The 23622-nt window shown below is 47.9% G+C and overlaps 1 protein-coding gene across 1 annotated transcript in view; it reads right to left on the reverse strand.

Annotated features, from left to right (window-relative positions):
* CUX2 (cut like homeobox 2) overlaps positions 1-2654 on the reverse strand; it is a 225430-nt gene extending 222776 nt beyond the window's left edge. Inside the window, exon 1 of the mRNA XM_080821204.1 lies at positions 2458-2654. The gene's annotated coding sequence lies outside the window, so the exon portion shown is untranslated. The remainder of the gene's footprint in view (positions 1-2457) is intronic.
* Between the last annotated feature and the right edge of the window lie 20968 nt (positions 2655-23622).

The following is a 23622-nucleotide window of genomic DNA, read 5'->3' on the forward strand; positions in this document are numbered from 1 at the left end:
GGGCTAGCAAGCCTGATGGATTTAGACAGGGGCGCAGTCCAGGGAGTTCAGGTCGATGGCGTGGCCCCACTGGTCCCCAGAGGCTAGGGTTCCAGACACTTGGGGTCTTCGTATCATGACTGCGAATACATTAGCCCCATCCGGCTGGGTCTTGCCACGGCTGTGCCTTTGACGGAAAAGCCTCTCTCAACTCTCCAAGCAGAGTAGGCAGGCTGGCCGAGGCCTCGGGTGGCTGTGGGGCTGGGGTACAATATTATCCCTAATTCCCAAGTTAATAAATTATTTTCCTTGAACTACAGAAAGGGAAAAAATAAACAAAGATGAGGGGGGCTGGCTGCATTTGCAAACAGTTAGGAACAGGCAATACAGTCAGTTTAAATATTTTACCTCCTCGTGCAAGGAAGAGCTCTGTTGCAATGGGACTGTTTAAAAGAGGAGATGAAAAAAGCCAGCCATTGGCTGTTTATGTGTCTGGTAGGGCCCAGAGGGGCGATGGGCTTTCTTGCCAACTTCTAGACTCTTTGACCTTGAATTAAAGCCTCGTTAAGAGTCATATCTTAGAAAAACAAGAGCAGAGTAAATAAAGGGTTTTTTAAAGGACACATACATACCCACGCCAAAGTTTCCATCCTGCTAAGCAAGCAGGAAATCCAGTGGTTGCGCTGGCATTATTATTTTGGGGCCCATATTCCACATCCTTAAAGAGGATGATTTAAGAGGGGAAAATGTTAAGTCTCAGGCAGGGCTGGAAGGAGACTGGAAAGTGGAAGGAACTGGACCACCGGCACGGGCTCTACAGAGCCACCTCTGGCAGAGCCAGGAAGGCTCTGGGAGCTGGGCAGTCGAATCCCAGCTCTAACACTTCATGGCTGTGATCACGGGCACGTGAATCAGTCCCTCTCAGCCTCAGCCTTCTCATCTGTTAAATGGGAATAATAAAGCCACTATGTATTTTAATTTCTCCAGGTTCTCCCTTACCTGTATGAGAGGTACACTGGAATTACTTAAGTGCTCAACAGATGGTATCTGTTGTTATTGTTAATATTATGGCTATTATGATGCCAAGTGTTTTGCATTCCTTAGAGGAATATGTGATAAAGTCAGCAGTGGATTAACATCCTTCTCAACTGCGTATTTCCCAACCAAATGCTTGACCTTTATGAAGGTTAGGATTCCAACCTGCCTCTTTAGTGCATGAGGCTTTAGCAGGAACCCAGAAAGAACCTATATAATATGTGCTTGAGCCTGAAAGCCAAAGTCTTGGGTTCAAATCCCAGTCCTGCCGACTGATAGCTGTGTGATTTAGGGCAAGTGAATTCATTTTTCTGAACCTTAGCTTTCACAACTTTAAGAAAAATGGGGCGATCATACCAACTTCCTGGAACTCACTTAGCATGGTGCCTGGCACATAGTAAGCCCTCAATTAATGCTGGCTGTTATCACCGTCATTATTATTCAGACTCAGTTTCCCATTTGGTCAAATGGAGACTCTTTTTTTCACTTGCTAACCACAGTTGAACCTGGCCAGAGCCTCCTACCGAGTGACCTGGGCAAGTTACTCCACCTCTCTGATCCCTGGGTTCCTCTCCAATAGGGGTAAATAATGAAGACTACAAACTCTGAAGGGCAAGCCCCCATCTGGCGTGGCCACAACACTACTCCCTCAATCGACAACCATGCCCAGCCTACAATGAACAATTACAGAAAAAAGAAAGATAGCACTATAATTAAAATATTTGCTTGACGAGTTCTTCCCCCCAAAATGTCTGAGCCCAGCATAAGCTGTCAGCCACAAATAAATGTAGAAAGAAGGCGAATATTTCCTCCTTACACCCAAACCCTGAGAAGCCCTCACTGCAGGGGCAGAAAGCACCCGACCCACTCCAGCCTAAACTGCTTGCACATGTTGGCTCTGCCCCAGAGAACATCCAAGAGGCTAGAGAGAGGCTAACTCCCCAGCTAACAGACTCGTATAGATCACCAGGAATCCTCTCTTAAATAATAATATATTTATAAGTCTGAGGCCCCTATGACCTCTCCTCAAAGCAAAATCATCCTCTGAAGGCTCCTCGACCTGATCATATTGATCCCGTCTGAGCTGTGTAATTTTGTGGCTTTGAGTTGAGGAGACAAGGACGGCCTGCCCAGCTGGCTGTGGCCTGGCAGCTCCAGGGGTGCCTGGCGGTGGCTGAGATGAAGAAGAAATCAGATCTGTCCTCCAAAGTCAGAGGAGCGACTGCTCCCGCAGGCAGGTCTCAAGGAGGGGATAGGAGCTCACAGTAGGCATTGCTTCTGTCGACCACTGTCCTCAGGCCCAGCCTGGCCCAACCCAGACCACAGAAGACCCATGGTCACTGAATGAATGGACCATAAGTCCTTGAGGCTCTGGCCAGGCAGAGACAGGGTAAAGGCAGTGATTTAGCCCAGGCCCTGCCCCACGGCCAGGCCCAACCTTACCTGGCCAGACAGCAGGATCTCCAGAGGCCTCAGATTTGGGCCCAAGGGGCACCATGCCACCCACAGTAGCCGCCAGAACCTGGTGGGCACCTTGAGCTGAGACAGGCTCCCAGGACCACCAAGTCCTCCCTGCTGTTGATGCCGCCTTTCCTGTTTATCCACTGTCTGTTTTCCTCATGACAGGCCTTCCAAGAACTGCAGACAGAAATCAATGCAGCTGGTCCTAGTGCCCACACTCCCGCCCCTACCTAACCCTCCTGCTGCCAAAGTTCAGTGTCACTTCCTGCAGAGCTGGGGCAGGCTCTGAGCTGAGCTTGAGGGGCAGCCTGAGGTAGGGATACCCCCTCAACCCCGGAGCCAGACCGGAGGCCTTGGGCAGAGGAGTCCCAGGAAGGCCGAGGCCAGGCCAGGCCCTTTATCCTCACCGAGTGGGGAGAGCTAACCGGGGAGGGAGCAGCAAGGAAGAGTTTTTCCTGCCCAACCGTCCACTTAGCACATCACAAACATGGGCAACAGGAGTTTACCCTAAAGTTTTGGTTCTGAGTTACCCGGGGCCTCTCATCCCAGCCTTGGAAATTCAATTTCAAGAGATCTGGGATAGGGCTGGGATTCCGCACTTTAACAAGCCCCCTAGGTGATTCAAATGGGAAAGTTAGGTTGGGAAACACAATTTGTGTGCCGCTTCCAGGATGCTAATCACTGCAATGCTCAGCAGAGAAAGAAACTGTAATTAAGAGGATAACTAGATAATGGGGCGCCTGCGTGGCTCAGCTGGTTAAGCGTAGGACTCTTGATTTCGGCTCAGGTCGTGATCTCAGGTTTGTGAGATGGAGCCCCGAGTCAGGTTCTACGATGGGCACCTGCTTGAGATTCTCTCTCTCCCTCTCCCTCTGTCCCTTCCCACCACACTCGCATGTAAGCGTGTGCACATGCTCTCTCTCAAATTAAGAAAAAAAGGAAAAGGACAGTTCGATAAAATAAAGGACTCCTGGATAAACGTGAATTCAGACAAACAATGTATATTATTTAGTATAAATACATCCCAAATATCATATGGGCTATACTTAGATTATTATTTGTTGTTTATCTGAAATTCAAATTTAACTAGGCATCTGATATTATTTTTATTTTTTGCAAAATCTGGCAACCCATGCACATGCTGGCTCTGCCCCAGAAGAGCATCCAAGAGGCCAGAGAGAGGCTGACTCCTCGGCTAACAAACTCTAAAAACACTTACCATCCCACACCAAAGGCTTACTGACATAAACTGAGAGAATGTTATATAGCCTCTAAAATGGATAGGAGCAGTCCACACAGCATTCGCCATGCCAAGCCCTGTTCCACACACCTCACACATATTACTCAAATCATGTAAAAATCCAAATATTTATCATCCAAATATTACCCTTCAAATAACAAGAGGCAGGCATTATTGTCCTTTTTGACAGAAGAGGAAACTGAAGCACAGAGTGATGAAGTGACTTGGCTAAAGACACAGAGCTGGAAAGGCAGACCTGGGTAATAAACTAAAGGAAGTCAGATTGCAGAGTTAAGGCCCTTTACTTTACTACTTTACTACTCTCTAATGGGAGAATAAATGATAAAAGACATAAAAGACAAGATCACGGGATCTAGCATGGGCTAGACCAATAGTTACAGCATGGTCTCATTCCATAAAATGTGTACATGAATTACATATAAAGGCATTAGAGGAATTATCAGAAGGTCACCCATGGCTGGCAGAAGGGTAAACTGGTACAAGCACTTTGGAAAACCATCAAAGCTATGTCCATGCCTTCCTGTAACCCAGGCATTCCATTCCTTGACATACAGCTTTGGGTCTCAACCAGAGGGGATGTCTCCTCCTCTGGGACACTAGCAATTCTTGGAGATAATTTTGACTGCCACGAGCTGGGCGATGCTACTGTCTTCTAGTGGGTAGAGGGCAGGGATGTTGCTAAACACCCTACAATACCCAGGGCAGTTACCACAACAAAGAATCATCCAGCCCCAAATGTCAACAGTGGCAAGAGAGAGAAACCCTGATATATTCCAAAGAAAAATGTGTGCACCTCTACCCTGAAGGATAATCATGCATCAATATTCCTAACAGTGCTCTCATAGGAGCCCCGAACTGGAAGACACCCAAATGCCCATCAACAGGAGAACGGATGAATAAATTGTGGTCTATTCACACAAAAGAATGCTAGATGGCAATGAGAATGAATGAACCACAACTACACATGACAACCTGGGTGATAATCTTGAGAACACAATGTTGGTGGAAGAAGCCAGACACAAAATAGCACGTGCTGGTTGACTCCCTTTACATAAAATTCACAAACAGGCAAAACTGATGTGTGCTGTTAGAAGTCAGAATGGGTCACATTTAGGGGGCAGGTTGACAGGGACAGGAGGGAACATGATATGGCTTCTGCAGTGGGAGCAGGGATGTTCTATTTGTTAATCTGAGTGGGTTTTTTTAAATACTTTATTTATTTGAGAGTGTGCCTGTGCACGCACGAGAGAGGGAAGGGGGAGAACACGCATGCGTGCACGAGCTGGGAGAGGGGAAGAGGGAGAGAGAGAGTCCCAAGCAGACTCCCTGCTGCGTGCAGAGCCTGACTCGGGGCTTGATCTCACAACCCTGAGATCATGACATGAGTTGAAACCAAGAGTCACACTTAACCAACTGAGCCACCCAGGTGCCCCTGATCTATGTTCTTTTCTGTATATTTGTTACATTTGGATAAAACGTCTAATGAAACAGTGATAAAGATTTATCTCAGAAGCAGGTGATTTTTATTTTCTTCTTTTTGCTTATTTGTTTTTCCCAGAATTGCCACATTGAACATGTCTTACTTTTTTAATGACTGAGTAGGCCCACAGCAAGTGCGTTTATTCATTCATCAAAAATGTGCTGACCCCTACAATGTGTCACTGGCCCCCAGCACAGGGCACTGGAGGTGGTAAGGGAAGAGCTCACAGTCTTGGTGAGGGTGAGGAGAGGATGGAACTACAACCTGGGTCTGAGCCACAGGCAGCCAGCAGCCAGGGATTTCGGCCGCCCACCCCAGTGTTTAAATCAATTTATTTCCTCAGGGTAGGGTCACATCTCCCCAGCCGTCTGGCACCCCCACTTCCGCACCAAACTTCCTCTTGCTTACCCAGTGCTGAATTCATCATTAATGTTACTGTCTGCCCCTCCACTCATCAGAGTTAGCCGTTCCCTGAATTAGATATTACAGTCAGCACTGTACTCTGACAGAGAGATGGAGAAGGGACGATAGAAACAGAGGAAGCAAAAATGTATGGGGATGAGGAAGTCCAAGGGCCAGGGGATTTGTTCTTGATGGGAACACAAACACATGGACAAAATACCACTATATAAATAAAGCAGGGCTTTATTTGTGGTCAACCCTGGGGCAGAGGTGTTGCCAAGAGTGAACACTTGAAAGAGAGGTGGGTGTTGACAGACGAATAGGAGTCCACTGGATAGACCAGGTATGGAAAACTACTATGACAGGGAAACAGCATGGAGGGGAAATGATGTTGCTCTCTGGAAGCCACAGTCACTTTATTTTTTTTTAATTTTATTTATTCATTTGAGAGAGAAAGAGCGCACAAGCAGGGGCAGGGGCAATGGGAGAAGGAGACTTCCCGCTGAGCAGGGAGCCCGATGCGGGACTCGATCCCAGGACCCTGGGATCGCGACCTGAGCCGAAGGCAGATGCTAAATGACTAAGCCACCCAGGCGCCCCGATACCCACTTTTTTTTTTAAAGATTTTTATTTATTTATTTGACAGAGATCACAAGTAGGCAGAGGCAGGCAGAGAGAGAGAGGGAAGCAGGCTCCCCGCTGAGCAGAGAGCCCAATGCGGGGCTTGATCCCAGGACCCTGAGATCATGACCTGAGCCGAAAGCAGAGGCTTAACCCACCGAGCCACCCAGGTGCCCCTCACACTCACTTTAATATGGGCCATAATGGAGGGTCAGCCAGGGTGCCCAGGAAGCGAGCATCAGCTACAACTTAGTAAGCGCTATGTGCCAGGCACCATGCTAAGTGTTTTGCCTTATTATCTTCACTAAACCAAAAGACCCTATTCTACAGATGGGAAAACTGAGGCTCAGAGAAGCAACAGGACTGGCTCTGTGAGGGTGGCAGAGCTGGGATCCAGAACGATCCACATTCATAACCCTGAGATCGTCCCCCACCCTCACATAGGACAGCCACAGGAGCACTGTCAGCACCTTCTCCTCTCCTCTCAGGGGTCTGCCTGGAGCTACTAGACCCCCTGAGGCAGCACACAAGTCAGCAAAGAAGGGAACAGAGTCGAACCGGGAAAGGCAGAGCAGGTGAGCTACAAAGCACTGCTGCAGGGCCCTGCTGGGAACATAGTAGAAAATACCAGCTGCTCCAACCAGCATCGCCTTTAATCTCTTCAGAAAATGGATGCTGCTCCTGGGTCCCCGGAGAGCCTAAAGTTTGGGCTGAAGGCTTTCTGGAAAAAAAGCTCACTGTTGCCGGCGTCTCCACAGTCACCCCGGGTGACGTCTGACACTCCGGCACCGACTCGCTGACAAGCATCTTCAAAGGACAGAAATCGGCCAGCTTTGCCATCTTTTCATACAGATGTCATTCACCCACAGGAAGCGCCATGCATTGTGAGAGTTATTTTGGTTGGAGGAAACCAACCCCAGAGCAAATCCAAGAAAGAAATAAAAGGAAGGGGAGGGGGGAGAGCAACTCGGGCAAAAATGTGAAAAAGTGGCATTTGGCTAAACTGCACACAAAACAATCTTTTTCAAGATGATCTTTTTTGAGATCAAAGATGAGCGGGGAGAACTGTGCTGAACGTCAGCAGGTGCGGCGGGCTCAGAAGACGTTGTGGGACTTCGCAGGTGTCTACGGGCTGTACTTAAACGGGCAAAATCCAGGCCCAATGAGCCACCTTCTTGGCTCAAATGTGACCGGAGAGGAGCTACAGGACTCCTGCTAGGGGATCCCAACAAGCTCCTCTGAAATGAATTGGGAGACCCAGAGGACAGGAACAGCCCACATCTGCTGACACTCTTGCGGGGCCTTATTTCTCCGGGATATTTACTGATATGACTTTGGCCAAGTCACCGCCCAGCCCCTCTCCAAAAATTCTTGTGGAGAAAGAGTGTTCAAAATCCCACAGACTGTGGAGTGCTGCCCAGGGCTGTGTCCTGGCACACCGTGTAGCCTCCCTCTGTCCCCTTGTCCTCCACATGATGTTCTTCAAACAACAGGGCACATCCTACACCACCTGGCAGGTCAATACCAGGCCAGTGGCAGACGTGACGTGTGTCTGCTTCACATTTGTAGAAATTTGGTCTTGCAGAATGAAATGGACAAAAGTTTCCAGACCTTCTATAGGTAGATGTTTTAGGGGGTATTTCTCATCACAGGTGGTGAGAAGTTAATCTAAGTGAGCTTAAATAAAACAACAAAAAACAACAGGGTGGGCACCCATGATCAAAAGATAAAGAGAGAGGAGAAGGCAGCCTCCACAATGATTCAACCAGGGTTCTGTCTTTCTTCTTATCTTGACTCAGCATCTCTCTGCAGGCTGCTTGCGCTCTGTCCCCACGTGGCTGCCTACGCTCTGTCCCCATGTGGCTGCCTACGACCCTAGCTACAGGCAACTCTAGGCTTCTATCCTTCCAGCGTCTCAGCTAGAGACAAAACAGACTCCCCTCTCTCTTCTAATTGAAAAATCCCAGAGAAGCTCTCTGATTGGCCCAGACTGAGCCATGCGACTTCCCTCTGGACTAATCACCATAGACAGGGGTGGGAGTACTATGAGTGGCCACACCCCCTCTTCCTGGGTTGGGTGAGGTGATTGAGGGGAAGAGGCAGAAAGCATGAAGAAGGCCACTCCAGGATTGATAAGGTATAGAGTGCTACAACACAGGGACCAATGGTCTCTGTCCCACTGCCTGATTTTACTATTCCATGCGCACTTGAGGGCTTTGCCACCTCCCCAGCCTGAGTTCTCCAAGTCCATTATCATGAGAAGCAGACTCATAATGACTATGTGGGTCACAGAAAGGAATATTCATTGAGCATTCCCCAGGTCCCAGGCATTCTGCCAAATGCCTTCCACGAATGATCTCACTGGATCCTTTTGGCAACCCTTCGCCATCCCATCTTATAGTTGGAAAAGTTGATGTTCAGAGAAGTTCAGGGGCTCACCCAAGATCACACAGCTTGTAAGAGGCAAAGCTGGGACTTGAGTAGTGAACTCAAAGCCAGTGCCCTTAATTGTGACCCCATTCTGACACCTAGAGTAAAACACTTTAAGGAGTTAAGCTCCCCTAGAGTGGCACAAAGGGAATTACATGCTGGAATAGAGGAAGGTCCCCAAGTATGACCATGGGTGGCATTCCTTAACACTGACGCTTGTCACCTGTACACAGCTGAATCCCCTTCATCCCACATCCAGGGCCTAGCACCAGTAGACGCAACAAATGTTGGCCAAACTGGATGCAAGCCCTGGACAAAGGCTAAGATGGAGAGATTCCCCAGGAGATACCTAGCCTCTGGTCCCTGGGAGTGACAATGTGGGCCCTGACCCCAAGGGCAAATGACAGGTGTCAGTTCACCTGAAAAGCATGGTGTGGCCAGACATTCTAAAGAAGAATTCTAATGAAGAAGTTCAACCTTTCATTGCATTGAAAGAACTTCTGTGTCTAATAATACAGGAGACAAGACAACCTAAAAATGTTCCCCACCACGAAGCACCCAGAAATGCTGGATAAAATATACCAGCATCCCTTTAAATATATAGGTCAGTTCAGTAAGAAAGTAAGAAAAATTCCCAAGGGCCAAAACTGAAAAGGAAACTCAAAATCAAACTGCTAAGTATGTGCCCTTGGTAATAAGGGGGTGGGGACAGGTGCCCATGGTGGTAGTCCAGAGAACGTCACCCTCAGTCAGAGTGGATTAGAACACTTCTGTCCACTAATACAGGAAGAAGAGGAGACAATCTGATCTGTTTTAGCCTTGCCTCTAAGGTTGGAAGACCAGAAAGTAGCCTCCCTTGAGAATTTGTAACCATAGGTCTGTCTGCACATGAGTTTGAAGTCCAATTTTATACTACCCTTGGAATTCTCAGATTTATGTGCATCAGAATCACCTGGCTGGCTTGTTATAACACAGATTGATGGGTTCCACCCCCCAAGATTCCTGATTCAGAAGATCTGGGATGAGGCCCAAGAATTTTTCATGTCTAAGTTCTCAGATGCTGTTGGTCTAGGGAGCACACTTGGAGAACTAATACTCTAAGTCAAGCAATTAACATTTAAAAAAAAAACAAAAATCATTCTCCTCTGGTAATATCCCTGGACATTATGCAAAAGCAAATACAAAATCTCTCTAGAGCATGAGGGAGTGAACTATGACCTGTGGGCCAAATCCTACCTGCCCACAGGCCAAATTGAGCCATACCCACTAGTCAATGTATTTATGGATGCTTTCGTTGCACAACAGCAGAGCTGAGCAGATGTATTAGGGACTATAAACTGCAGAGCCAAGAATATTTATTATGAGGCGCTTCACAGAAAAAGTTGGCCAACTCCTACTATGGGAGTAACTCAGGCCACTCCAAATCTCCAAAGATTCAATCCTACCAAAGATGAGCTCTCAATCTAAAATTACAAAATATACAGGGAAACAGTGTACTGTGTGTGTGAGAAATGTGTGTGAGAATTAACAGACTGGACAACTAGCAGGATCAGATTCAAGAACTTCAGGTAGTGGAATTATATACAGATCTATAAACATAATAGAAGGGCAGAGCCTACATCTAGCAACTCTCAGATCCTCAATCAAGGGGAACATTGATATTGAAGATGAGGATATTTACTGAGGGGCTATTGTGTGCCAGGCTTTGGATCAAGGGCCTTTATATGGTCCAAATCCTTTTCAGGTAAAGAACTTCACATTGTGTATGAGACCAAAGCTCAGAGATGTCTCTTCACTTGCCTAACTTTACATAGCAAATATGAAGCAGAGCCAAGATGGAAACCCAAGTCTTGGCTAAAACTGAGTTCTAGAAGGTTTTGGAGCCTGTGACTCACTTCCACTCCACAAGGTGGTACACGACAGAGATCAAGAGCTCTTAACTTGGAGTAAATGGCCCCAAGTTTGGAGGACTCAACAACTCCCTGAAACTATATGCAAAATGCTGTGTGCCTCTATCAGGTTCTGGAAGAGAAGATCCACAGCTTTCACGAGATTCTCAAAGTCAAAGAACCCCTGAGACAGCCCTATCCAAATGGGTATCTTTTCTCCACACCACACCAGAATCATATTACTAGCAAACGTTTCTTATATACAATGCAAGATACCATTTGAACCTTATAAGCATATGCTTGTATAAATCCCACACAACCCTACAGGAAGTACTTTTATCATCTCCATTTTACAGATGAGAAAACTGAGGCCATAGAGGAATCAAGTAACTTGCCTGGGCCCATAATTAGCAAATGGCAGAACAGGGACCCCAGAATGGAACACACTCACCTGCACAATTAATCTCTACCAAACTGCCTCCTAATGCCCACAGTAGTCAGCTCTCCAGTTCTGAATTCAATCATTTGTCTATACATGCATGGAAGCCTCAGGGTCTTTCTTGTCTACCCTGGAACCATTTCCACATGCACAAGAAACATGAGTGTCCTTCTACCTGCACTTCAGGGCAATGCCCCATGCCCAATCCCAATCTCTAGGTCCAGAGGAGCGTTTCCAAGGCCAGCCAGACATGAACTGGATATTTCTTGGGAGTGTAAGTATGCCCCCGGCCCCCACCACCCCGCCTGGCACCAACCCAGACACCAACTACCTCCTTGGCTGGTGCCTTGCTCATCGCCAGCATAAACACACATTTACCCAATTTCTCAGAATGAGCAATATTTACTCAACAGCCCAGAATGGCTCATATGGAACTATTAAACCCCATTGCCTCAGTCTGCAGCTCAGAGCATGATAATGAATCAGTATTTTGGAGTGATTACGATGCTAATAAGAATGTGTGAGGCACAGAATATCACTATGTAGGGGCAGCCGCCAAATCCCCCGGACTCCCTGCCTCATTCGGGAATTCCACCATTCCAGAAACCAGCCTGCCTGAGAAACTCCAGCCCCCGAGGCGGGCCACGCTTGAGCTACTGGAACACAAAGCAGATGAGAAATAGAGCCCACCATTTTGCAGAGGGCGGGCCCTGCTATGCTAGCCCCCTGTGGGGATGTGGAGAGGGACAGTGCCCCCTCTTGACAGCTCTGAAAGGCCCCGGAGCCCCCTATGCTGGTGGGGCTTAGAGTTTTAGCATGGCATTTCACACACTCAGACATGTACAAACATTGGAGAAAAAAAGACTTATTCCCTCAGGCTGTGTGCCTGGAGCAATGTTAGATTTGGTGGGGTTTTTTTTGGTGTTTTTGTTTTTTGTTTTTTGTTTTTTTTTCTTGGATCTTTCTTTCACATGCCCCTAGGTAAATAATAAACGGCAGAAAGGAAGCATATATTTGAGGCCTTTCCTACCCTCTCCCCATTTGCCCAGGGAAATTGTACCTTCCTTGACCTGCTCCATCTTGTACACTGCTGAATTTTATGAATGCCTGCAGAGGCCTGGCGTACAGTCTTCGGTTAGGAGACGGTGATGGGAGCAGCTGAGCCTTCTTATCTCGCTACTTCTCCCCCACCAGACTCTACACCCTAAGACCCCTCCAATTCTCCTCCTCTTCCATCCCTCCAATCCTCCCTCCCCAGCCATTGTTTCCCTCTGTTCAGGATAAAAGCCTCAGTAGGACTATAAGCCCTATTTAAGCCAACCCTGTCTATCCTCCCCAGCCACACCCCACTTCTCTGCCCCTCACCTCCTGCTCCAGCAACGCTGGCCATCTTTCACTTCCTAGAGCCAAAAATGTGTCCTTCCACCCCAGGATATTTGCATGTGCCACTCCTATCCTCTACCTGGACAACCACAGTGCCTCTTCTCTTGGCCAGCTCAGGAGTCCTTCCCTAACTTCCTAACTAAATCTGTTATACAATCTCATCATTCCTGACTCATTTCCGCCACAGCCCACAGCAAGGTTTGCAATTTCAAATATGTGTGATTATTTGATTAATGTCAGTCTCTTAAGGGATTTTACTTCCACATACCATGGAGACCAACAGTGCCATGAGGGCAGAGAATACATTCGTGCTGATCACCAGGGCGTCCCCAGCACATGGCCCAGGACCTGGCACATAGCAGGTGCCAAAGAAATATGGATGAGTGACTGACTGACTGGATGAATGAATGAATCCCTGAGCCCCAGCCCCCTCCCCACTCTGCTCTCTCAACTGGCTGCCCCTTCACTGAGTTGAGCCCCATAGCTTTTCACGGCTTTGCTACATGGTTCTGTTTTATCTACTGCAAGGGCCAGGTTCACATTACAAGCACCTGAGAAATATTTGGTCACAATAAAATGTTCGCGGACCCCCCCAGAATAGCCCTTTGCCCTCCCCCTGGTGAGGAGGGAGAGGGCGCTCTGTGTGTTTATGTGTGTCCATGTGTATGTGCACACATCTGTATTTCCACGCGAGATTCCCCAACGGACATGTATACAGGCAGAAAAGCACCTATGTGTGAACATACCTGCCATATTCATTCGACAGGGGCTAAGTGAGCACCCACTCCATGCCAAGCAGAATTGCTGGAGAAGAATAGCAAATAAGACAGACCCATTCCTGGCTACAAAAGAGGTGTAATCCTTACCAGGTATTACTATATGCCAGTCCCCAGTTAAGCACTTCAGGTAAGCTTACTCATCTAATACTAGTAATATTCTTGTGAGACGGTACCCATTTCACAGACATGGAAACTGAGGCACAGATAGAACAGCACTGGCCGGAAGTCTCACTGAACCCCATCTCTCCAACTCTGGAGACAGGTTCTTGGCCACAAGGTCCTCCATCCCTCATTGCCAACCAAGAACAGGGCCAAGAACATAAACCCAGAAACACAATTTTTTTTTCATCACTGGTGTCTTTTAGAAGCAAGAAGAACCAAAAACCAACCTGGAGATGTCCAGGGACAAGGTCTGGCTGAGGGGAGAGTGATCTATTTGCTTCATAATGTATCAGGCTGGAAAAATGCTTGTTCTACAGACAGCAAAATGCTGTGCAAAAGGCTCCTGCCGACGTTCAGTGAAGAGACGAGGAAACAGGATCAGACATCCCTGATGGCAAACCAGGGAGACAGAGGAGCTAGAAGCACACCAGAGTATTAACAGGGGCTGTGTTCTCTGCACCTTCCCCACCCCCCGCTTCTTTTCTGTATTTTTAAAGCCCTCCAATAACGTGGCAACACGGCTTTCATTAGACAAAATTAATTTTTAAAATCCCTTCTTTCCCTTCCGGCCATGGGATTCCGTGCCTGTGCCTCCCTGCCTACCCTGCAACCCAAAATGCCTTCTTTGGTTCCTCCGGGTCCCCTAACAACTCAGTAAGAAGGCAGAGTAAAGGCAGCCATGGTGCTGTTATGTGTCAGGATCCTGGGGATGGCAGGACCGGGAAAACGTGCCTCTCCTCCCTCCTCCGTGTGTGTGTGTGTGTGTATGTGTGTGTGTGTGTGTGTGTGCACGAGGGTGTGAGCGCACGTGTGCACGTGGCTGAGGATGCCCGGAGCCTGTGGCTCACCAAGCAGAGCCTCCCCAAACAGAGCCTGGTGTCCACACGGCCACAGTGGAGAAACTTCCTGGGGCCTCCCTGGGGAGGGGGCAGCAGGGCAGGCCGAAGGCCACTGTATCCCAGGGCCAAGAGGTGGCAGGTGTCACTATTCGCTTTCTTTTAAAACATCGAGCCCTTCTTGGAGGAAGGTAACTGTGTCATTCCCCTTCATCTTTATCACTGGCACCTGGCCATCCACAGGATTAAGCTGATAATAAGGAGGAAGCGGGGAGGAGGCAGCAAGCCTTCCTTCTCTTTGCTTCTGAGCACTGCAGTCTTTCTTTGGCTCTCAGAGAAGCAGCCTTGTCTCATCCTCACTTCATGGAGGTCACTGGCTCCCAGAGACCTTCCCAGAGCTGCGGGCTGGGATGGGCCGGGTGGGGCTGGGGCTGGGGCAAGTACAATTTGCTCCTCTTAGCATCTTCAAACCAAATTAAACTGATGCTTCCTGCTGGGGTCCAGAAAGTTTAGAAGTGAGATCCATGCTCCCAAAACTTTCTGGGAGCAGCAGAACTGTCAACACCAAGCCTGTGCTGTGACAAGAGTCAACAACACAGACAAAAATACTGTCCTCAGGGGTCTTAAAACAAAAAAGACAAGGCCAACAACCCCAATGAACTATGATGCATTTGTGGGGGAGCCCCCCTAATCCTGCCAGGAGGTTCAGAAAAGACTCCCAGATTAGAGATGTGAGAGAAGCTTGCCTGGCAGAGTGAGGACGAATGAGTTCCTGGCAGGTGGACTAGCAGAAGCAAAGGTCTGAGGTAAGAAAACATAAAGCATCTGTGGGTCAAATAACAGTTTAAGTCTGCCTGGGGGAGCTGGGGACAAGGAAATCCAGTAAGAGATAAGATGGCGGAGCCGACCAGGGTGGGAGAAGGTGATCACAACAGGCATTGTAAAGCTTAGACTTAACTGGAGGAGTAAGTGTGGTGATCTGATTTTGTTTTTTTATAAAGATCACTCAAGGTGGAGCTCAGGGTTTGTGACTCTGGATTTTAATCTCAGAATCAAGCAAGGGCATTGCCATGTAACCTAACATAAGTCACTGCTACCTCCCTGCGATGATTTCGTGGGGCTCCTTCTACGCAGAGTCCTATGACTTCTGCCAAAAAGACCACATGAGTTGGGAATCTGAGGCCTATGGTTCATATCCCAGGCATCGCTCTCTGACCCTCAGTCTTGCCCATCTGAGAAATGGAAATAAGACTCCACCTGCCTCTTCAAGTTGTGAGGATTAAATGAGTTCATACCTGTCAGGAGCTCAGCATGGTGTTGGTGCTAGGAAAACAGTTGCTAAATAATCAATATTGAGATGATTCTTTTCACCAACTTAAAGCCCCCTTAAGCAGATGTGGAGACCCAGAGACCACAGGTCCTGTCTGGCATTTACAAATAAGTTTGATCCATGTGCCCAGAATTTAATTATTTTCCATTTCTTTCCTACATTTACATCTTGAAAGAATGTTCATAAAACCCAGGTTTCTGGCTTCTCTTGAAAATCACAACCATCTGCTTAAACCCACTGCTGTGCTGCCCCTCGAGCACCCCCTGAAGGCGTGAGCCATGTCTTCTCCCCCAGCTCCAGCTGTCAGACCAGCTGGGGGTTGACCCCAAAGTAGGGAGCTTCCTAGAGCTCGGGGCTGAAGATGCTGAATCTGGGTGGAGGAGAGTTGGGGGAGGGAGGGGCTGCTTGGCAGAACCCACTCTCTGGCACAAATATCCCCTCCTTCTTAGCCCCAGGAGCCCCTCCAACCACCTTCTCTTTGGTAACATCCCTTCCAAGTCATCCCTCCCTTACTCCAATATCCAAGGAGGTTTTGCCCTTAAAAAAAAAAATCACGGCTCCATGCTGTGGCCCTCAAGGCCCTGTGTGATCTGCCCCTGCCACCCTCTCCCATCTTTATCTCCTACCTCCCCACCTCTAGATACAGAAAGTTAAGGTTGGGGGGTGAGGGGAACCAGGAAAGTAAGAAGAGGTTGGAAGTAAGTTGCCATTTTGCAGATGGGGAAAGATGAGGCATAAATGAGGCCCCTCCTGGAAACAAAAAGGTCCAGGAATCAGCCTGGGGTCCTATTCCCCTCACTGGGAGGGGCCAGCTCTCTCTAACTAGAACCCCCTTGACAGGGATCTCTGTCCTTATCAGGACGTTTGGGGGGCATGGTCCTCTCCACCCACCACCCAATACGCTCAGTGTGGCTCTGCACATTTTTTCAGAGACCAAGCCCAATTCCAGAAATGGAAAAGTAACCCTCCGGACCCAGAAACCGTGCAAAGAGGGGCCTCCTCAGTTTATGAGCCAGCTCTCCAGCCAGCCAGCATGGCAGGTGCCATGATCTGCGAGGATGCAGTGAAACATCCCCTAGAGCCTCACCCTCTCAGGAGCTCTCCTCCTTCACTTGTACCTCCTGTTTGAGAATTGTTCTGTCTCTGTCTCTATGTCTCTGTTCCTCTCTATGTTCTCCCTTCCTCCCCAGCCAGGGAAATGAGGGTGGGGGGAACCTCCCAAGATCCCCAATTTAAAATAAAGTCAGATCTTTCTCTCTCCCCTTCCTCACTACCTAATAACCACACTTGTGTGAAGTTGATGCTCTACATAACGAAAAGAGAGGCCTCCTTGGAGAGGGTACAATCAGACAATTTTTAAGATCATGGAGCATTAGACCATTCCCAACTGGGTTTACTAATCAAACAGCCAAATCCTTCATAACCAGCCAATCCCTACAGGGCAATTAAATCCTTCCCCTTTAAAACACTTGCCACACTGTCTGGGGACAGAAAGAAAAATTTGCAAAATTCATTTGATAAATTAGCCAGGGAAAAGAAAGGAGTGAATCAAGCTTTGTTCTTTTCATTTTTTTTAATTATGGAATTCACAATGCCTGAATAATGTTTAATAAGAACTATGAAAATTCCTAACAGTATTACAACACAACACAAAAGAATTAACCTGGTTACCGTGAAAAATTGCATATTTAATTAAGAACAGAGAGTTCAAAACTATCCAGAGATTTCAAAAGTGCTGTTGCCTGAGGGGCCAAATTACATGCTTCCAGGGCTGCTAACGGAGTTAGCGCGTTCAGTCATTACCCAGGCGTTCCCATTAAGTGACTCTGGGCAGATGACATCAAATTCATTTCAAAAGCACCAGGAACTGAAGCATTCACTTGGGTAGTTTAAGGGAAAGCAACTATCCTGCTGGTACAAATCAGACCCCTTGTTGATAAAGGCAATAATTAAAGAATAATGTTAATTAGCTGCTTTTATTTGAAGAAAAGTACGGTAGTTGGAGCGCTTCCAGGCTGCTGAGGTGGGAGCCGCTCTTTCTGGAAGAATGGGAGGCTGCTGGTTGGAGTGGGGAGCTTCGGGGTCTACAGGAAGAGAGGGTGATGGTGGAGGCTGAGGCAGGGAGCAAGAAAGATCCAGTTAAAGAGGACACCGGCCTGGCCTGCCTGATGCCTGAGTCCCCATGTTAGAATCAGCCTGGTCAGTCCAAGGTCTTCAAGGGGACAACCTGGCAAGTGAGAAAAGATGGTGCAGTCACCATCAGGCCCACCTGCAACCTGGTAGACTTGGGCCAACCCAAATCTCCCTGTTCAGCTCTTCCTGTCATGCCCAGTCCCCTCACATGGCCATATTTGTCAAAACTACCCCCCCTCACACAACCTCCTGTCACACTTACTCCCTATTTGGCCATTTCCTGTCACACCCACTCTTCTCATACAATCTCCTGTCTCTTCACGGTCTGTCACATTTGGCCCTGAATCACTATTACTGCTCTTACTGTAGCAGTTTTCCCCAAAGATGGCCACCACAATCTCTCTCATCATACATGCTCTTCTTGCACTGTGACCTTGACATTGCTTCCATTGAGGGCCAGGGTCAACAGCCTTTCCCTCTGGACCCAGGTGGTCCTTTTTAAGTGCCTTGACCAGCAGAAAAAACGGAAGTGATGCTGTGCGACTTCCAAGGCTAGATCATGAAAACACCTTTCCTCCCCGCTTGCTCCCTTGGAACACTCACCCTTAGAGCCCAACCATCTCATTATGAGGAAACCCAAAGCGATGTGGAGAGGCCACACGCCGGTGTCCTGGCTGGGAGCTGAAGGCTCCAGCTGACAGCCAGCATCAACCACTAGATGTGTGACTTCTCGAGTTTCCCCCAAACTCTGAATCTTCACAGCTGAAGTCCCAGATGCCACAGAGTACAGATAAGCTGATGCAGTCGGGCTCCATCTTCATTCCTGACTCGCAGATTCTGTGAGGAGAAACAGCTGTTTACCCCCACTAAGTTCTGGAGTGGTTTGTTACGTAGCAATAAATGACTGATACGTTACCATAGACCTAAACAGTCACACATTTGAACAACTGTCTTCATCCTCAACATCTCCCCTTCCTTGCAGACTCACTGAAGAGACCCAGCATAAGAAACAGGTCAATGGGTATGACCACCAGTGACAAAAACTTCAAAAGGAAACCATAATTAGCTTCTGCCTTCTGCCTCTTTAGTCAGCTCTCGACAGCCCCTGTGTTCTCCAAGCGCATGCTGTGTGGGGCAGGAAGGACGCAGCAAGCAGCGGGTCTAGAGTGGAGGAGAGAGAACAGAGGAAGCCCCACACGGCAGAGGACAAACTGAGGCCCCCGTGCCGCTGAATGGTCTGCGCAGGACCCATGGCTGGTTCACTGCAGAGCCAAGCTCAAGCTCAGATCCACCTAACTCCCAGTGAAGTGGTTTGATTCTCATTAGCAAGGTGCTTAATTAGGGCAGCTCATCAATACGTCCCAGAGAAACAAATTACATTCTGGCCCCAGCCCACTCACTGTTGGCTGCCGGTCCAGCCCCAACCCACTAAAGGGGCCATCCCAGGCAGGCACAAGGTAATGTGCACCGAAGGGGCTGCCGAGGCATCTAGGCGGCTCCGGGAGTTAGGGGGCTGAGGAGTGCCTCCCCCAGAGTGCCCCACAGTGGCAGCCAAGTGGGAAGCTGGAGCTGGGCCTGGGTTTCTCTCCTCCCACTCTGGGGATGCAGAAGGCCTCAGAAGACCTCATCTACCACAAGATGCCAAGATGCTCTGCTCTCCTCAGAAATAATTTCTTCCGGAGATGAATTTCACAAAGTAGGCCATGGGCCATGGGACCAACCCCCTCATTCACAGAGGCTGAGGAGGATGCCCTCTGAGGGATGGCACTGTCTCCGAGAGGCTTCCGGGCTGCTGGCCTGAGAGGCCCAGGGTCTAGCTACTCCTAGAAGTGAAGAGCAGGAAGTAGGCCTGGCTCCTTCCAGAGTCCCTGGCATGGTCACCAGCTCTGACCTTGGCCCTTGGGACCCTGCCATCCCAGCTGCCTGTCAGTGCCCACTCCCAAGAATTCGGGCCCAGGCTCCTCCTGCCAGCCAGTGCTGTCGATCATGAACAAAACACTGTCACATAAGGAGGCAAACCTGTACATACCCAACTATGCGTAGTATCTGCTCTGGATCTTCTCAGAAGTAACAAGAGGCAGGACAGCCTATGAACTCAGGCGCTGGAGTCAGAATGCCTGACTCTGCTGACTGACCGGGTACATCACTTAACCTTTCTATGCCTTAGCTTCCTCCTTTGCAAAATGGGAACATTAATAGTGTCTACATCATAGGGTTGTTATGGTAATTAAGTCATTTAAATGAGGAAGTACTAAGAGTTGTGCCTGGCACATAGCCACCCATGATAAGTGTCCATTAAATTAAAAATAAATAAAATGAAAATTAATAATAATTTAAAAAAACCTCACAGCTCCTCTCATTCCTGAATGGTCACGTAAACCCTGCCTATCCTCTGGAATGGCTACAATGGGGCCAGAAAAGCAGAATCACCTCCACACCATTCACAAAGATGGCCTGGCTGGTCCCGACATGCCTACAGGGGCCACACATGGAGCATGGATGGAACAATTGGGCTCAACCCCCCCTCACCTCACCGCCTTTATCCAGTTCAACTAACTGCTGCCCTACAGGAAACGCAGGCCCAGGGATGCCAGCTCTTCTGCTGAACAGAGGCCAGGAATGTGAGGTTTTAATATGCGGCCTCTATTAGGGCACGAGGCATAGTTGCCGCAGCTGTGATGCAGAGAAATGAGTTCACCATCTGATGGGGGAGACTAACAAGGAACCAGGGAATCACCTGGCAGCCCAGCAGGGGAGAGAGGATAGTGTTCCACCTAGCCGAAGAGCGGGAACAGCAAGGGGGAACAGTGTTCCAAGCAGAGGGAACAGCAAATGTAGAGGCTGGGAAGTGTGAAGAACACAGCAGTTTGGGGATAGGGAGGATGAAAGTGTGTAGGGAGCAAGACAGAGAGCTGAGGCTGGAGACTAATGGAGAAAGCTGGGAGATTTCTAGAAGCCAGAAACTCCTGGGGCAAAATCCCATCTCTACTGGGGAAAAGCAGATGTCTAGAAGCCTCTGAACCCTGAGCACCTGTGGGTTAGCATGTTGTTCTCACTGAAGAGGGTATGTAGCCCTTGGATAGCTCCAGAGAAGTCACTTGGAAGGGGACCAGACCCTGGAAGAGAGTTCCTTCGTTATCTGCCTCTATGCCACAGCCTGAAATCATCTCTCTCACTGCCAAGGCAAGAGCTGACAGGGAGCAAGCAGGACACCAGATGACAGAACATTTATGGAGGGCCTGAAACATACCAGACTCCATGCTGCGCCCTTTCTTTGTGTTATCTCACATCCTCCACACTATGACCCCAGGAGGGGTCATACTGTTACTGCTGCCACCATTTCACAGATAAAGAAACTGAGGCATGGAAAGGGGCAATCCTCTGGCTGTATCACACAGTGCTGAGAGGTGAGCCAGTCTGTCTGGCAGGGGCCCCACTCTGCCCCTGCACCAACCTGCCAACCAGGGGTTTTTCCCTTTAAGGGATCAAGCTGGAGCTGGGAGAGGCATGGCAGGTGCGGCAGCCAGTTCTGAGGAGGCAGTGCCCACCAGCTGGCCCCACATTACCCCGAGTAACCTCCACTGCAGGAGGATCAATACCTGGGGGGGCCATGCTTAGCTTTGGGGAAATCATTAAATGCTACATCAAACTAGTCAAAAAACAGTTGCATGGCAAGGAGATGTTGAAAGGAGCTTTTGCCCAAGAGCATGAGCACACAAATGTATGCACATACACAATAAGGTGTATTTGTGGACATAGACATACATTGATACACCCATGAGCACACTCAGAGACACCTACATGCGGATGCAGACACACAGACACACACACTCAAAGACACACACTCACACGCACACATAGAGAAACATGCTGAGATACATACACAAGGACACAGACACATACAAATGTGCAAAGACCCATACATGTACTCAAAGATATGCACACGTAAAGATGCAGTTGTACATGTCAATGCAGAAATATCAGTGCACTACACTCATATCTGTCTCTATTCATCTGTCTGATACTTTTTGAGAGTCTACTATGTGCTCACCCCTCTGCTGCCCGGTTCTGGAGACAAGCTGCTCTGTACCTTCATAGAGCCTAGAGTTCACACAAGGAGGAAGGCATAACTAATAATCCACAGGGCTATGTCTGATACCTGCCATGGTTAAGTACAATAGAAGGTTGGACTACCATCTCAGGGGGTGGGGTGTGGGAGGAGGGAAGTGGCCCAGGGAAATGACATTGAGTAGGTTCCCAGGGTAGAGGAGGAATTAATGGGGAAAGGGGAGAGAGGGAAGACAGACAGGTATGTGGGAACAGTGTCCCAAGCAGAGGCGAGCAGGTCATGTACAAGGGGATGTGATGCACAGGAAAATGAAGGAAGACATGTCTGGAACATGGAAAGCACTGGGAATGTGTCTCAAGAACAAGGTCAAAAACAGAGGACATACTAAATAAAAATTAAAACTTAAGAAAAAGAACATACTAGAATTAAGCTAGTATAAATCTGAAGCTGATTCTGATGAGATGTACACAGTAAACCCTTGAGCAACTGCTAAAAAACAAAATCTCAAGAGAATAGTTAAAAAATAATTGAAAAATCATTAACGAAATTGAAGGTGCTACAAGAGAAAAAAATCACTCAAAGCAAGAAAAGGTAGAGAGGAGGAATAGAAGAACAAAAAAGACATGAGACATAAAAAACAAAAAGCAAAATGGTAGACATGTCTAATTCTATCAATAATAATATTAAATGTGAGTGGATTAAAAATCCAATCAAAAAACAGATTAAAAAAAAAAACAATTTTTCAGACTGGATTGAAAAAAAAAAACAAAAAACAAGATCCAACTATTTGTTGCCTACAGGAGACACTTTAAATTCAGAGACACAAACAGATCGAAAATTAAAGGATGAAAACTGATGTATCATGCAAAAAACAATCATTAGAAAGTTGTTGTGCCTATACAGATATTAGACAAAATAGACTTTAAAACAACAAAAAAATGTTACAAGAGATAAAGAGAGATTTATAATGACAAAAGGGGTCAATTCGTCAGGAAGATATAATAATTTAAAACATACATACACTAATTAAAGCACCAAAACACATGAAGCAAGATTGATGGAAATGAAGGGGAAAATAAATAATTCAACAATAATAGAAACTTCAATATCTCACTTTCAACAGCAGTTAGAACAACTAGACAGAAGATCAACAAGAAGAGAGAAGACTTGTAATACTATAAACCAAAAATGGTGGGCAGGGTCAGCAGGGCTGAGCCTGTAAGGTTACATTGGGGCCTTTGCCCCAAAGGCAATGGGGAGCCGCTGTACAGTCTTAACAGGTTTTTAATAATTTCACTAAGCTGCCATGTGCCAAAAAAGAGTGGGAGAGGCCGGAGTGGGTACAGGGAAGCAAACTGGAGACCAAAGTCCAGGGGAGAAGTGATTGGGATGTGATGGGTAACTGGGTGCTTGAGTGGATAGATGGGTGCGTGGGTTGATATGGACAAATGGATGGATGGATGGATGGATGGATGAGGTCAGTAGGAAGAGAAAGTACACAGGTGGATAGGTGGATGAACTGCTGAGTGGATGGGTGAGCGGGTTTATGAAGAGATGAAAGAATGTTGGATGGATGATAGATGGGTAATCACCCAGTGCCTGCTAGACTTAGAGTACGTGGGTTCTCACAGATTGGACAAAACTAGAGTGAGAAAAGTCTTCTTTATTCTGTATTCCAGACCATATTGTCTATAATCCCCCATGAAGACATCCAACCCCTCTTCCGCCCAATAGCATCTCCATACAGGAAGCCTAAGACATGGCTGGATAAAGCACCCTCATATGGTCTGGGTCACCTCACCTGTTCATTGTTCTTCCTCATGAGCAACACCTGGGAAACACTAGAAACCAGATCCACAAGGCCAGGGTGCAAAGAGCCCTTCTCAGACCATAACTCAAGCCCTCGCCCCCCTGCACCAACTCTATTTCTGAG

The sequence above is a fragment of the Martes martes genome (genome assembly GCF_963455335.1).
Source record: "Martes martes genome assembly, chromosome: 13".
Taxonomy (NCBI): Eukaryota; Metazoa; Chordata; class Mammalia; order Carnivora; family Mustelidae; genus Martes; species Martes martes.